The sequence below is a fragment of the Panthera tigris genome, chromosome B3, assembly GCF_018350195.1.
Source record: "Panthera tigris isolate Pti1 chromosome B3, P.tigris_Pti1_mat1.1, whole genome shotgun sequence".
Lineage (NCBI taxonomy): Eukaryota > Metazoa > Chordata > Mammalia > Carnivora > Felidae > Panthera > Panthera tigris.
In genome coordinates, this window is record NC_056665.1 from 52037985 (window position 1) to 52051619 (window position 13635).

A 13635-nucleotide genomic window follows, 5' to 3' on the forward strand; every position below is an offset into this window, starting at 1 on the left:
TCACATTGATTAGCAGATATGGAGTTATCTCTGCATCCCTGAAATAAATCCCACTGGATCATGGTGTATGATCCTTCTAATGTATTGTTGAATATGGTTTGCTAATATGTTATTGAGGATTTTTGCCTCAGTGTTCATCAGGGATACTGGCCTGTGATTTTTTTGTCGTACAATATCTTACCTAGTTTTGGTATTGTGGTAATGGTGGACTTGTAAAAATAAGTTGGGAATTGTTCCCTCCTCTATGTTTTTGGGAAAAGTTTGAGAAAGATTGATATTAACCCTTCTTTGAATGTTTGGTAGCATTCATTAGTGAAGCCATCTGGGAAGAGACTTTTGCTAGTAGAGTTTACTAGGAAGGAGATTGAATCAGTAATCAGTCTGTTCTGACATTTTATTTCTTCTTGATACAGTCTCAGAAGTTTATCTGTTCATAGGAATTATCAATTTCCTCTAGGTTGTCCAATTTGTTAGATGTAATTGTTCATAGTTTACTCTTAGGATTCTTTATTCCTATGGTATCAGTTGTAAAGTTTTTCATTTCTGATTTATTTAAGCTTTCTTTTTCATTAGTCTTTTAACAGCCCTTAGGTGCACAGAATCACATAAGTCATAATCATTAGTTACTGACTCATCATTGATCTATGCCTACATTGACATACTTTTAATGAAACATTGAAATAAGAACCCTGAACCCACCACACAGTATAAAAGCTGGGACCTTGAAGAAAACATACCTAGCTTTTCTTTCCTTCTTTGAGCAATTCTACAAAATGTAGTGCTATGCTTGGAGAGTGTGACCATCTGGACTATCCTAGACTTTAGACTCCAAGAGGGTCTTCAGGTGGACGTGATGTTTGAGTCCCAGGAGGAAGGTAGAAACCTGAGTAAAGAAGAGAAAACCAGGAGTGTGACAGAATTCCAAAGGAGAACCTGGGTGGCTCAGTTGGGTAAGTATCTGACTCTTGATCTCAGCTCAGGTCGTTTTTTTTTTTATTTTTAAGTTTGTTTATTTTGAGAGAGAGAGAGCATGCACAAGCAAGCAGGGGAGAGGCAGAGAGAGAGAGGGAGACAGAGAATCCCACGCAGGCTTTGCACTATCAGGGCAGAGCCTGATGGGGGGCTCGAATTCATGAACTGTGAGATCATTACCTAAGCCAAAACCAAGAGTCTGACACTTAACCGACTGAACCACCCAGGTGCCCAGGTCTTTTTCTTGTTAATGTTTATTGATTTTGAGAGAGTGTGTTTGTGTGAGTGGAAGACGGGCAGAGAGAGAGAATCCCAAGCAGGCCCCATGCTATCTGTGGAGAGCCCTATGCAGGGCTCAAACCCTTGAACCGTGGCACCATGACCTGAGCCAAAATCAAGAGTCAGATGCTTAACTGAATGAGCCACCCAGGTGCCCCTCAGCTCAGGTCTTGATCTCAGGGTTCTGGGTACAAGCCCTGCATTGGGCTCCACACTGGGTGTGAAGTCTACTTAAAAAAAAAGTCGGAACTCCTTACCATCAATGTGACAGAAACTGCAGGCATAATTTAGAGCCGAATTGCTTTTGATGGACACATGGCATCAGGAGTGAGTGTGACAGTTCGGATTGAAGGGGGCATGGTGTACTGCAGAACCATCAATTGTTGCAGGTGGCAGCACCGAATAGAAACTCAGTGGCATGATGTGCCTGCCAAGAACAAATAAGATATGTTCTTGCCTAGTGCCAGAACCTCTCCCAAGGTTTAGTTACTGGCACTACTGTAGAGTCACTGAGTCACGCCAGGATTTTACCAAGAAGATTTAGTCCCTTCCAATATAGCAGATGTGTCTGTATTTGCAACTGAAAGAATCTTAACCAATATACTAGACCTCAGGTGGGTGGGTAGGTGATGGGCAGGAGAAAGGAGCCCTTAGTGGGCCCAGTGATTTATTTATTTATATATATATATATACATACATACATATATATATATATACACATACATATATATGTATATATATATGTGTATATATACATATATATGTATATATGTATGTATACATATATGTGTACATACATATATATGTATGTATATATGTACATATGTATATATACATATATATACATACATATATGTACATATATATATACACACACACAGTGGTAGGTGAAGATGAAGCATCTTACAACCAACAAGACTCCATGCAAAATAAAAAGGTATAAATAGATTTGACTATTACATCTAAGTTGGCTTCTGACAGTCCCTGTATAACACTAATGCAGCACACAGATGATTGTGCATATTTTTCAATATGTCAGTTACCCTAAATTGAGCTGCTTAGTGCGCTCAGCCTTCGTGACCTGCAACCTATGTCCAGGATCACTGTCCACAATGTCTAAAACTCAGAAACAAAAGTGTTGTATTTCAACACTGCCAGGGCTGCAAACAACAGGTATTTCTGACAGTGCTGGAGGGTCAAGGTGTCAGCAGCATGATTTCTCCCAAGACCTCTCTCCTTGGCTTGCAGCAGATGGCCATCTTGCATGGTCTGGCTTGCAGCAGACAGCCACTGTCCTCGCTGGTGAGGGACAGAAGCAAAAAATAGACTCACCTTTAGCCCCAAAGGCTGACCTATAGCCTCCATAGTTCCCATAAGGATCAAATAGATGCTGGCTGCTACATTCTTAAAGGGTCTCATGACTGCCTTTACATCTCACCAATAGTTAATATCGAGCTGAATGATAAGCACCAAAGAAATCTTGCAAAAGTAGTTTTACGAGGGGTGCCTGGATGACTCAGTCAGTAAAGCATCCAACTTATTTTGGTCCAGGTCATGATCTCATGGTTTGTGAGTTTGGGCCCCACATCAGGCTGTCTGTCAGCATACAGCCCGCTTCAGATCCTCGGTCCCCGTCTCTGCCCCTCCCCCCTGCTTCTCTCTCTCTCCCTCTCTCTCAAAAATACACATTTTTTGGGGGCGCCTGGGTGGCTCAGTCGGTTAAGCGTCCGACTTCGGCTCAGGTCACGATCTAGCAGTCCGTGAGTTCGAGCCCCGCGTCGGGCTCTAGGCTGACAGCTCAGAGCCTGCAGCCTGCTTCGGATTCTGTGTCTCCCTCTCTCTCTGCCCCTCCCCCGTTCATGCTCTGTCTCTCTCTGTCTCAAAAATAAAGGTTAAAAAAAATAAAAAAAAACCACATTTTTTGAAAAGTATTTTTATGAGTAGAAATTTGAAAAAGACATTTATGATCTAATACTCCCTGCATGTCTCCTCCCTCTTGAGCAACTAAGCATAAAATGACCAGTTTAACCAGCAAAAGTAGAGCTTTTTCTGCCCATGGGTCTTATCCCCGTGCTAAAATACAAGCACCTTTCTCCACTAAGAATGTCTCAAGAATTCTTTCTTACCATTTGTTCCTGACCCCACGTTATTTTGGCACCCAACGTGGGGCCTGTCTTCTCATCTGGACTCGGAGCTTTGGTGTAAAGTTGGTGAGTACTTCCTCTTCTTTTCCTTTCATTTCAGGGGTTTTTCAAGGAATAAGGTCTTACTGGAACACTTACTTTCATGTCAGTTGCTCAGGCTGTAATCCTGTAGCCTGTGGCTGCTCTATGGGGAAGAGAAAGCCTACCTTTTGACTGGAAGCTAGTACCCTGGCCAGCATGATAATGAGCCCCGGAAACTGGATACCCTCTCTTTATTCCTATCCTTACACAAAGCTGTCTTACACACAGGACAGCCACTTAAGTCACTGGGACAGCTGCAAATATTAAGAGTTCCATGTTAGAGTTCCTCCTCATTGTTCTAATGTGATCCCTTCCACATCCCTAATCTAGCCACTTCTGGCCATGGCTCTGCTTGGAGTCAGCCGCAACCAATACCAAATTGAAAGGGTGGGGATGGGGGAAGTAGTGGGGAGGAGGCACGTGGGTGGTTCAGTCAGTTAAGTGTTCGACCAACTCAGGTCATGATCTCACTGTTCCTGAGTTCGAGCCCTGCATTGGGCTCTCTTCTGTCAGCACAGGGCTGGATTCTGTCTGGATTCTGTCCCCTTCTCTCTCTGCCCCTCCCCTACTTGTTCTCTCTCTCTCTCAAACATATTTAAAAAAAAAAAAACTGGGACCATTTTCTAGAGAAGTCAGCTTTAAAGACTCTATGTATTGGAATGTCACTTAGATCATGATGGATTCCTATCTTTACTGTTTTTTCATCAGTGTCCCCTCCCAACTACTTAAATTACAACATTGGGTAATTTCCCCATGTAAAATTTTTCTAGGGTTTTCCATGGGTTAAAAATAGTGGGTTCTTCATGGCATGCAATTTTGGTAACTTCACCAGCACCCATTTGTAGCCTAGGATGCAATGGGGAAGTGGGGGGGGGGGGGCACCAGCATCCCTCCTACAGGGTAAGGCTGTGTCCATAGTCCTTTTCATTTGAGGGATGCCTTCAGTCACTTAGACACTAGGAACCTCTGACATACCCAGCATGGGACACCACCCCAGAGTCATGGGAGGGATTTCCTTGGTAATGAGCCTTCTCTCAGTCCCCATGGACTCTCCCTTGGAATGCCCTCTAATCCAGTGGAAACAATTCAGATTGTAAGATTTAATAAAGAAAAGACTGATCTTCTCTAACATGACATGGCCTCAGTACTCCTTAAGAGATGAGGAAAAATGACCCATTAATGGGACATTAAATTTGAATACAATCTATCAGATCTCTTCTGCAGAAATAGGGCAAATGGACTGAGGCCTTCATGGCCTTAAATCAGGACCCTGACCTCAGGGACTCTTGCAGAACATGTTCGATAAACCCTCTCCTGACATACTGGATGATGATTTTTCAATGGAGGGGATGCTGGCTCTCTCACTGTCCCTCCTTCTAATAGACTCAGGTTATTCTTGTTGTATGTGGGGACATCTCCCTCATTCATTTCTTGGGTTAATAGCTATGATAATTAGAGCTAATGGTATGTGGTTAGTCTACCTCTGGACAGGGACCTTAAGGTTATTCCAAAGCAGCTGCTGAAACTCCCTTTGTTTCTGGGAAGTTCCCAGTCTTTTCTGACATGACGTGGACTGTCTAGTTTCACTTCTGGTTGGTGGCAAAAAAAACGAACGTGTCTGTTTTTTCAGGCAGGGAGCCGCCTTTCTCTGCCCTCTGGACTTTTATCATCCTCCAGCCTTGGTGGTGGCACCTCCCCCTCCTCCCATTTCTGCACCACGATGGGTACAGCCTGCATCACCAGCTCCTATACCATCCTCTGGGCCTCCAGCACCATCAGCACCTTCCTCTGGTCCTCCTGCTCCTACCCTAGCTATCAAAGCGCACCCCTCCCTGGCCTGGAACCATCCACTTCAGATTTCCCTACTGATGCCCCAAGTAAAAATTGACAATGGGGAACAAGAAATGAATGAGGGAGAAGTCCCCACATACAACAAGAGTAACCTGCCTCTATTAGGAGGAGGGACCCAGGTGCAACATAATTGGCATTTAAGCTGATTTAAGTTAGCTTAATTAAGATAGACCTGTCTTTAGAGTTATTAGCATTAAATATACTTTTATTCTGGGCACCAGAGTGGCCCAGTTGGTTGAATGCCCGACTTCAGCTCAGGTCATAATCTCACGGTTCCTGAGTTCAAGCCCCACATCAGGCTTGCTGTCAGCCTGCCAGCACAGAGCCTCCTTCACATCCTCTGTCCCCCTCTCTGACCCTCCCCTGTTTGCACTCTCCCAGAAATAAATATTAAAATTTTAATACATACTTTTATTCTGCCAAGTTTTACTAAAGATCAAATAAGCTCATATTATCTCTGTTGCAATTAGTCAGCAAAAAGATGGCTTAAAATGATAGCTAATTCTGTCTCAACATTCCCATGGGTAATTGTTAAGCTAGCTTTCAAGATCTTTGGTAACCTGAAACTTTGAGGCTTTGCTAAGTCAGATGACTGAAATATAGTGGCATGGAAAAACATTTTTAAAAGTTGTGAAATGTATTTGTAAATTTGCTGATCTCAAGAATTCTGATGTAAAAGGGTTAACAATTTTCATTAGAGACTAAGGTTTCTAAGAGTTAAAATTCTAATAAATGTAAGTAAGACTGTAGTTTCTAGAGGAAAAAAAAAGGTAATTTTGTCCTGAAATGAGACTGGTTGTTTGGGGAAAAAAAGGCTTAGGACAAAATCTGAATGCAGAAGAAATTTGTAGGTTTGTGAAGGGAAAGTTTTAGAAAAGAATTTTATGTGTGGTCAGGACAGGTAAAGATTGAAATGGATGGATCTTAAAAGTACACTGGTAGGGGCCCCTGGGTGGCTCAGTTGGTTAAGCACCCATTTTTGGTCCAGATCATGATCTCATGGTTCATGAGTTCAAGCCCCACGTCAGCTCTCTGCTGTGAGTTAGAGCCCCACATTGGGTTCTCTGTGGTCAGTACAGAACCTGCTTTGGATCCTCTCTCCCCACTTCTCTCTGTCCCTTCTCTGCTCACATGCTTTCTCTCTCTCTCAAAATATAATACATTAAATACAAAAGTTTGTTAAAAAATTAAAAGTACACTGGTATAGGGGTACGTAGGTGGCTCAGTCAGTTAAGTGCCCAACTTCAGCTCAGGTCATGACCTAGCAGTTTGTGAGTTTGAGTATGGTGTCAGGCTCTGCTCTTGACAGCTCAGAGCCTGGAGCCTGCTTCGGATTTTCTTTCTCCCTCTCTCTCTGCCCCTCCCCAACTTGCACTTGATCTCAATTGCTCTCTTCCTCTCCCTCTCTCTCTCTCTCAAAAGTAAACATTTAAAAAAAAAATTTTTTTAAAGCACACTGCTATAAGATTGAAATTCTGCTCTCTCACTCTTTAGAAGACAAAGTTTTCTTGGATTGCTGGTCTGCTCTTAATAAGAAAATATAGGGGCCTGGGTGGCTCAGGTGGTTAAGTGTCAGACTCTTGGTTTCAGCTCAGGTCATGACCTCACGGTTTGTGAGACTGAGTCCCACAATAGGCTATGTACTGGCAGTGTGAAGCCTACTTGGGATTCTTTGTCTTCTTCTCTCTGTGCCCCTCCTCTGTGCATGTGCTTGCGCTCTCTCGCTCACTCGCTCTCACAAAAGTCAATAAACTTTTAAAAAATCTAAACAAAGTTTATGTGCCAAAAAAAACCACAAAATGTTTCTATGTTTTATGTACTCAAAGACCTGCTAAAGACAAGAGAACTGAAATTCTCAATATTAAAGGAAGTAAGTTTTGCTGACAATTGTATATATAACCTTCTGTAGAATCTGTTACTGCCAAGTGGGTAAGTAGATAATTATTAAATTTATAATCTAATCCTATTTAGGCATGAGCTTTAAAACTTTCTGAGGTGTTTAACAGACTCCCTTGAGATTTCAAATGATAAATGACGTCTTTGTGACTAGGCTAATTTTGTATATTAAGTTACTTGGAAAGCACTGTTAAACCAACCGTAAGCCTTAGGTTGTATTATATGGGTAAATGCTATAACTATTGTAGAAAAATAAATGAAATTCCTGAAGTTTTAATACGTCCTAGCATATGGCCATTAAAGTATTGAAATATACAATAACCAGATTTCCTTGGCAATTACATTATAATGAATTCTCAGATCTTTAACCATGTCCATTTCTTCTAATTTTTTTTATGTTTATTTATTTTTGAGAGGACAGAGACAGAATGCGAGTGGGTTAGGGGCAGAGAGAGAGGGAGACACAGAATCTGAAGCAGGCTCCAGGCTCCGAGCTGTCAGCACAGAGCCTGAAGCGGGGCTCGAACCCACAAGTTGTGAGATCATGACCTGAGCCAAAGTTGGTCGCTCAACCAACTGAGCCACCCAGGCTCCCCTAACCATGTCCATTTCTGAGTTTTTTGTCCTTTATAGTTAGTGTTCTGATGCTCATGCAAAATGTGTTTGATCTTCAAGAAGTTTCGTAAAAAGGACTTCTGACAAATAAAGGTTTTTGGTATCTTTAAAATCAAAACTAGGGGCGCCTGGGTGGCGCAGTCGGTTAAGCGTCCAACTTCAGCCAGGTCACGATCTCGCGGTCCGTGAGTTCGAGCCCCGCGTCAGGCTCTGGGCTGATGGCTCGGAGCCTGGAGCCTGTTTCGGATTCTGTGTCTCCCTCTCTCTCTGACCCTCCCCCGTTCATGCTCTGTCTCTCTCTGTCCCAAAAATAAATAAAAAACGTTGAAAAAAAAAATTTAAAAAAAAAAAATCAAAACTAAACTAGGTAAGAATTTCCAGAAATAATGGGAAAGACACAAACAGAACAAATTAATAGCATAGGACTGAATGAAGAGGATAAAATATTCCTTTGTGAACAAATTGAAACATTTAACTTTTTTCTCTACCTGAACCCTTCAGAATCTAGAAACTCTCAATGAGTATTCTTTCTTCCATGGCAACTACAGTTATTGCTTTAAGTTCAATAAGAATCTGTTCTCCTCATAAGGGACACCATTTGGAAACCTTGGTTATATTACCGAGGCTTTGATGGGAATGTCCTATTTGAGAGAAAGATGCAAAGACTTAGATATTACCAGACAGTTTTAAGGAATTAAGGTTGACTTTATGGAGCCAATGGAGCCTCTTGGAAATGTTGGCTTGATACCTTGCTTACAGAGTTCCCAGCAGCCTTACCAGGTGATTTAAGAATGTCACATCACAGGCATCTCCTGGAGGGACCAAGATGGCAGAACAGCATGAAACATTTTTTGCCTCTCTCATCCCTGAAAAACAGCTAGATCAACACCAAACAATCTTGCACACCTAGAAAACTGCTTTGAGGATTGACAGAAAAATCTACACAACTTGAACCACAGAACTTGGCAAGTACTCAGTGGGGAAAGGTGAACTGAGGGAGAGAGAAGCCACGGAGGGTTGGGAGCTGTTTTTGCTTGCAGAGAGAGGAAGGAGACAAGGGGGAGAATACAGGAAAAGCACTCCTCCCATGCCCTGCTGAAAGTGCCTGAAGACAGAGAAAGAGTGGACTGAACAAAAAAGGGATTAAGGAGAAAAGACAGGGTTTAATTTCCATTAAGATGCTATAGATAGGGGAGTTCAGAGTCTGAAACTCTGCACCTTGATACCTGGCATAGCTCCAGTGGGAAGGGTGAATCCCCAGAAACAGCGAGGTCCAAGAAGTCCTTAGGCCACATGAAGAGAGGTGGCTTCCCTGCTTCCAGGACACTGAGTAGAGGCTGTGCAGCCTCCTCACAGGCAAAGGTCCTAGTGGACCCTGGAGAACAGCCACATTCGCTGGTGTTGGAACAAGGGTTTTCAGGATGAAGCCTGCTGCCAGATGTGTGTTGTGATTTACCATAGTCCCCGAAACACTGCTACTACATGATCACATGAACTTTTTCTGGGGTAGGCTGGCACCCAGCTGCAGTCTCTGGGCATCTGCAGCAACACAGTCTTACAAACATTCCAGGGGGCAGGCCGGCACCAGGGCATTGTTCAGGGAGACCCTCCCCCCAGAGGGTCTGAACAGATTAAAGCTGCAGTGCCCTCAGAAGTGAGGGGTTTGGAAACACAGCCCCATCTTAGATAAAACTCGGGAGGAAGGTGCCACCTGGCAAGCTGACAGCTTGGTTATAGACAGTGTGGAAGCTGGGAGTGGGCAGAAGCTAGAGACAGAAGAGGGGTGCTTAATTGCCAGTTGGCTAGAGCACAGAGTTCTGATACTTGAGACTGGGTAGGTGGGTGGGGCCACTTTGACCCTTTCCCCACATGTGCATACACACCTACACGCACTGCAAGGATCCACCCCAATAAACTAAGCGCCATCTAGTGAAGAACAGATGCTACACCAAGCCCCACCCAGTTGGGCCACCTTGATCTAGAGGAACACCACAAATCTCTGTGTCTGTTTACGGACTATAAACTGCTTCATAGTTTGACTTCTAGGGGAAACTGGATGTAATTTCAATCGTATTTCATTCTGTTTGCTGGTTCATCTATTCAATTTTTTTTTTCTTAAAAAATTTATTTTCCATTTTTATAAAAAGCTTTCACTTTTTCTACTTTTACTTTTTTATAAATTTTTAAAACTCTAAAATGAAATAATGAAAGTAAACTATTCCAGGGCGCCTGGGTGGCGCAGTCGGTTAAGCGTCCGACTTCAGCCAGGTCACGATCTCGCAGTCCGTGAGTTCGAGCCCCGCGTCAGGCTCTGGGCAGATGGCTCGGAGCCTGGAGCCTGTTTCCGATTCTGTGTCTCCCTCTCTCTCTCTGCCCCTCCCCTGTTCATGCTCTGTCTCTCTCTGTCCCAAAAATAAATAAAAAACGTTGAAAAAAAAAAATTTAAAAAAAAAAGAAAGTAAACTATTCTGTTATTGCATTCATTTTTTTTAAATTTTCATTTTCTTTTTTTTTTCTTGCCCTTTTTTTCTCTATCAAGCTTCTTTAAAACCAGACCAAAATGCACCAAGGAGCTGGCATCCTTCATTTGATTTTTTGTGTTGTTTTTAGTTTTTAAATTTTTTTATATTTACTCTTTTTCATCCTCTAAAATGACAAAATGAAGGAATTCACCCCAAAATAAATAACAGGAAGAAATAACAGCTAGGGACTTAACACAAATACAACCAAGATGTCTGAACCAGATTTAGAATCCTGATAATAACAATACTAGATGGAGTTGAAAAAAGCACAGAATCCCTTTCTGAGGAGATAAAACAAGTACAAGTCAGGACAAAATTAAAAATGCTATAACTGAGTTGCGATCTCAAGGATGCCTTGGTGGCAAGGATGGATGAAGCAGAGCAGTGAATCAGTGATATAGACAACAAACCAATGGAGAATAATGAAGCAGAAAAAAAGAGGGAAACTAAGGCAAAAGTGCACAATTTAAGAATTAGAGAACTCAGTGACTCATTAAAAAGGAATAACATCTGAATCATGAATCATAGGGGTCTCAGAAGATGGAGAGAGAGAAAAGGGGGTAGAAGGGTTATGTGAGCAAATCATAGCAGAAAACTTTACTAACCTGGGGAAAGACACAGACATCAAAATCCAGGAAGCACAGAGAAATCCCATTAGATTCAACAAAAGCTACCATCAACAAGGCATATCATAATCAAATTCACAAAATAGGCAAGGAAAGAATCAAGAAAACACGGGGGAAATCCTTAACCTACAAGGGAAGACAGATCAGGTTTGCAGCAGATCTATCCACAGAAACTTGACAGGCCAGAAAGGAGTGGCAGGATATATTCCATGTGCTGAATCAGAAAAATATGCAGGCAAGAATTCTTTATCCAGTAATGCTGTGATTCAAAATAGGAGAACATTTGTATGGAACCACAAAAGACCCCAAATAGCCAAAGTAATATTGACGAAGAAAACCAAAGCAGGAGGCATCACAATCCCAGACTTGAGCCTCTATTACAAAGCTGTCATCATCAAGACAGCATGGTATTGGCACAAAAACAGACACATAGCCCAATGGAATAGAATAGAGACTCCAGAATTGGACCCACAAATGTATGGCCAACTAATCTTTGACAAAGCAGGAAAGAATATCCAGTGGAAAAAAGTCTCTTCAACAAATTGTGCTGAGAGAACCGGACAGCAAGATGAAGAAGGATGAAGCTAGACCACTTTCTTACACCATTCACAAAAATAAACTCAAAATGGATGAAGGACCTAATGTGAGACAGGAAACCATCAAAACCCTAGGGGAGAAAGCAGGGAAAAAAAACCTCTCTGACTTCGGCAGCAATTTCTTACTTGATACATCTCCAAAGGCAAGGGAATTAAAAACAAAAATGAACTATTGGGACCTCATGAAGATAAAAAGCTTCTGCACTGCAAAAGAAACAATCAACAAAACTAAAAGGCAACCAATGGAATGGGAAAAGATATTTGCAAATGGCATATCAGACAAAGGGCTAGTATCCAAAACTTATAAAGAACTCACCAAACTCCATACCCGAAAAACAATCCAGTGAAGAAATAGGCAGAAGACATGAATAGACACTTCGCTAAAGAAGATATCCAGGTGGCCAACAGGCACATGAAAAGATGCTCAACATCACTCCTCATCAGGGAAATACAAATCAAAACCACACTGAGATGTCACCTCAAGCCAGTCAGAGTGGCTAAAATGAACAAATCAGGAGACTATAGATGCTGGACAGAATGTGGAGAAATGGGAACCCTCTTGCACTGCTGGTGGGAATGCAAACTGGTGCAGCCACTCTGGAAAACAGTGTGGAGGTTCCTCAAAAAATTAAAAATAGACCTACCCTATGACCCAGCAATAGCACTGCTAGGAATTTACCCAAGGGATACAGAGAGTGCTGATGCATAGGGGCATTTGTACCCCAATGTTTATAGCAGCACTTTCAACAATAGCCAAATTATGGAAAGAGCCTAAATGTCCATCAACTGATGAATGGATAAAGAAGTTGTGGTTTATATATACAATGGAATACTACTTGGCAATGAGAAAGAATGAAATATGGCCTTTTGTAGCAATGTGGATGGAACTGGAGAGTGTTATGCTAAGTGAAGTAAGTCATGCAGATAAAGGCTGATACCATATGTTTTCACTCTTATGTGGATCCTAAGAAACTTAACAGAAGACCATGGGGGAGGGGAAGGGAAAAAAAAAAGGGGGAGGCAGGGAGCCAAACCATAAGAGACACTTAAAAACTGAGAATAAACTGAGGGTTGATGGGGGTGGGAGGGAGGGGAGGGTGGGTGATGGGCATTGAGGAGGGCACCTGTTGGGATGAGCACTGGGTGTTGTATGGAAACCAATTTGACAATAAATTTCACATTAAAAAAATAAATGAATTTTTAAAAGACAATAAATTTCATATTAAAAAAAAAGCAAAGTAACAAAAACAAAATAGAAGGAGAGATTTAAAAATATCCCAGACAAAAACTAAATGAGTTTGTGACCGCTAAACCAACCCTGCAAGAAATTTTAAGAGGGACCCTCTGAGATCAGTCAATCAATAAATGAATACCAAAAGCAACAATGACTAGAAAGGACCAGAGAACACCACCAGAAACTCCAACTCTACAAGCAACATAATGGCAGTAAATTCGTATCTTTCAGTACTCACTCTAAATGTCAATGGACTAAATGCTCCAATCAAAAAATACAGGGTAACACAATGGATAAGAAAACAACATCTATCTATACGCTGTTTACAAGAGACACACTTTAGACCTAAAGACACCTTCAGATTGAAAGTAAGGAGATGGAGAACCATATATCATGGTAATGGTCAACAAAAGAAAGCCAGAGTAGCCATACTTATATCAGACAATCTAGATTTTAAAATACTATAACAAGAGATGAAGGGCATTATACCATAATTAAGGGGTCTATCCACCAAGAAACCCTAACAATTGTAAACATTTATGCTCCAAATGCGGAGCAAACAAATATATAAGTCAGTTAACCACAAACATAAACTCATTGATAACAATACCATCATAGTAGGGGACATCAAACCCCGCTCAAAGCAATGGACAGATCATCTAATCAGAAAATCAACAAGGAATGACATACTGGACCAAATGGACTTAAGAGATATATTCAGAACATTTCATCCTAAAGCAGCAGAATATACCTTCTTCTCCAGGGCACATGGAATGTTCTTCAGAATAAATCACGTACTGGGACACAAATAGCCCTCAA

General features: G+C 41.8%; 1 protein-coding gene and 1 long non-coding RNA gene across 2 annotated transcripts in view; one reads left to right on the forward strand and one right to left on the reverse strand.

Moving 5' to 3' along the window:
• BCL2L10 (BCL2 like 10) overlaps nucleotides 1–13635 on the forward strand; it is an 81678-nt gene that overhangs the window by 24345 nt on the left and 43698 nt on the right. The gene's annotated exons all lie outside the window — the stretch shown is intronic.
• LOC122239469 overlaps nucleotides 440–13635 on the reverse strand; it is a 31021-nt gene continuing 17825 nt past the window's right edge. Inside the window, exons 3-4 of the long non-coding RNA XR_006218629.1 lie at nucleotides 1509–1678; nucleotides 440–883 (exon numbers count right to left, since the gene is read on the reverse strand). This is a non-coding gene — a long non-coding RNA (uncharacterized LOC122239469). The remainder of the gene's footprint in view (nucleotides 884–1508; nucleotides 1679–13635) is intronic.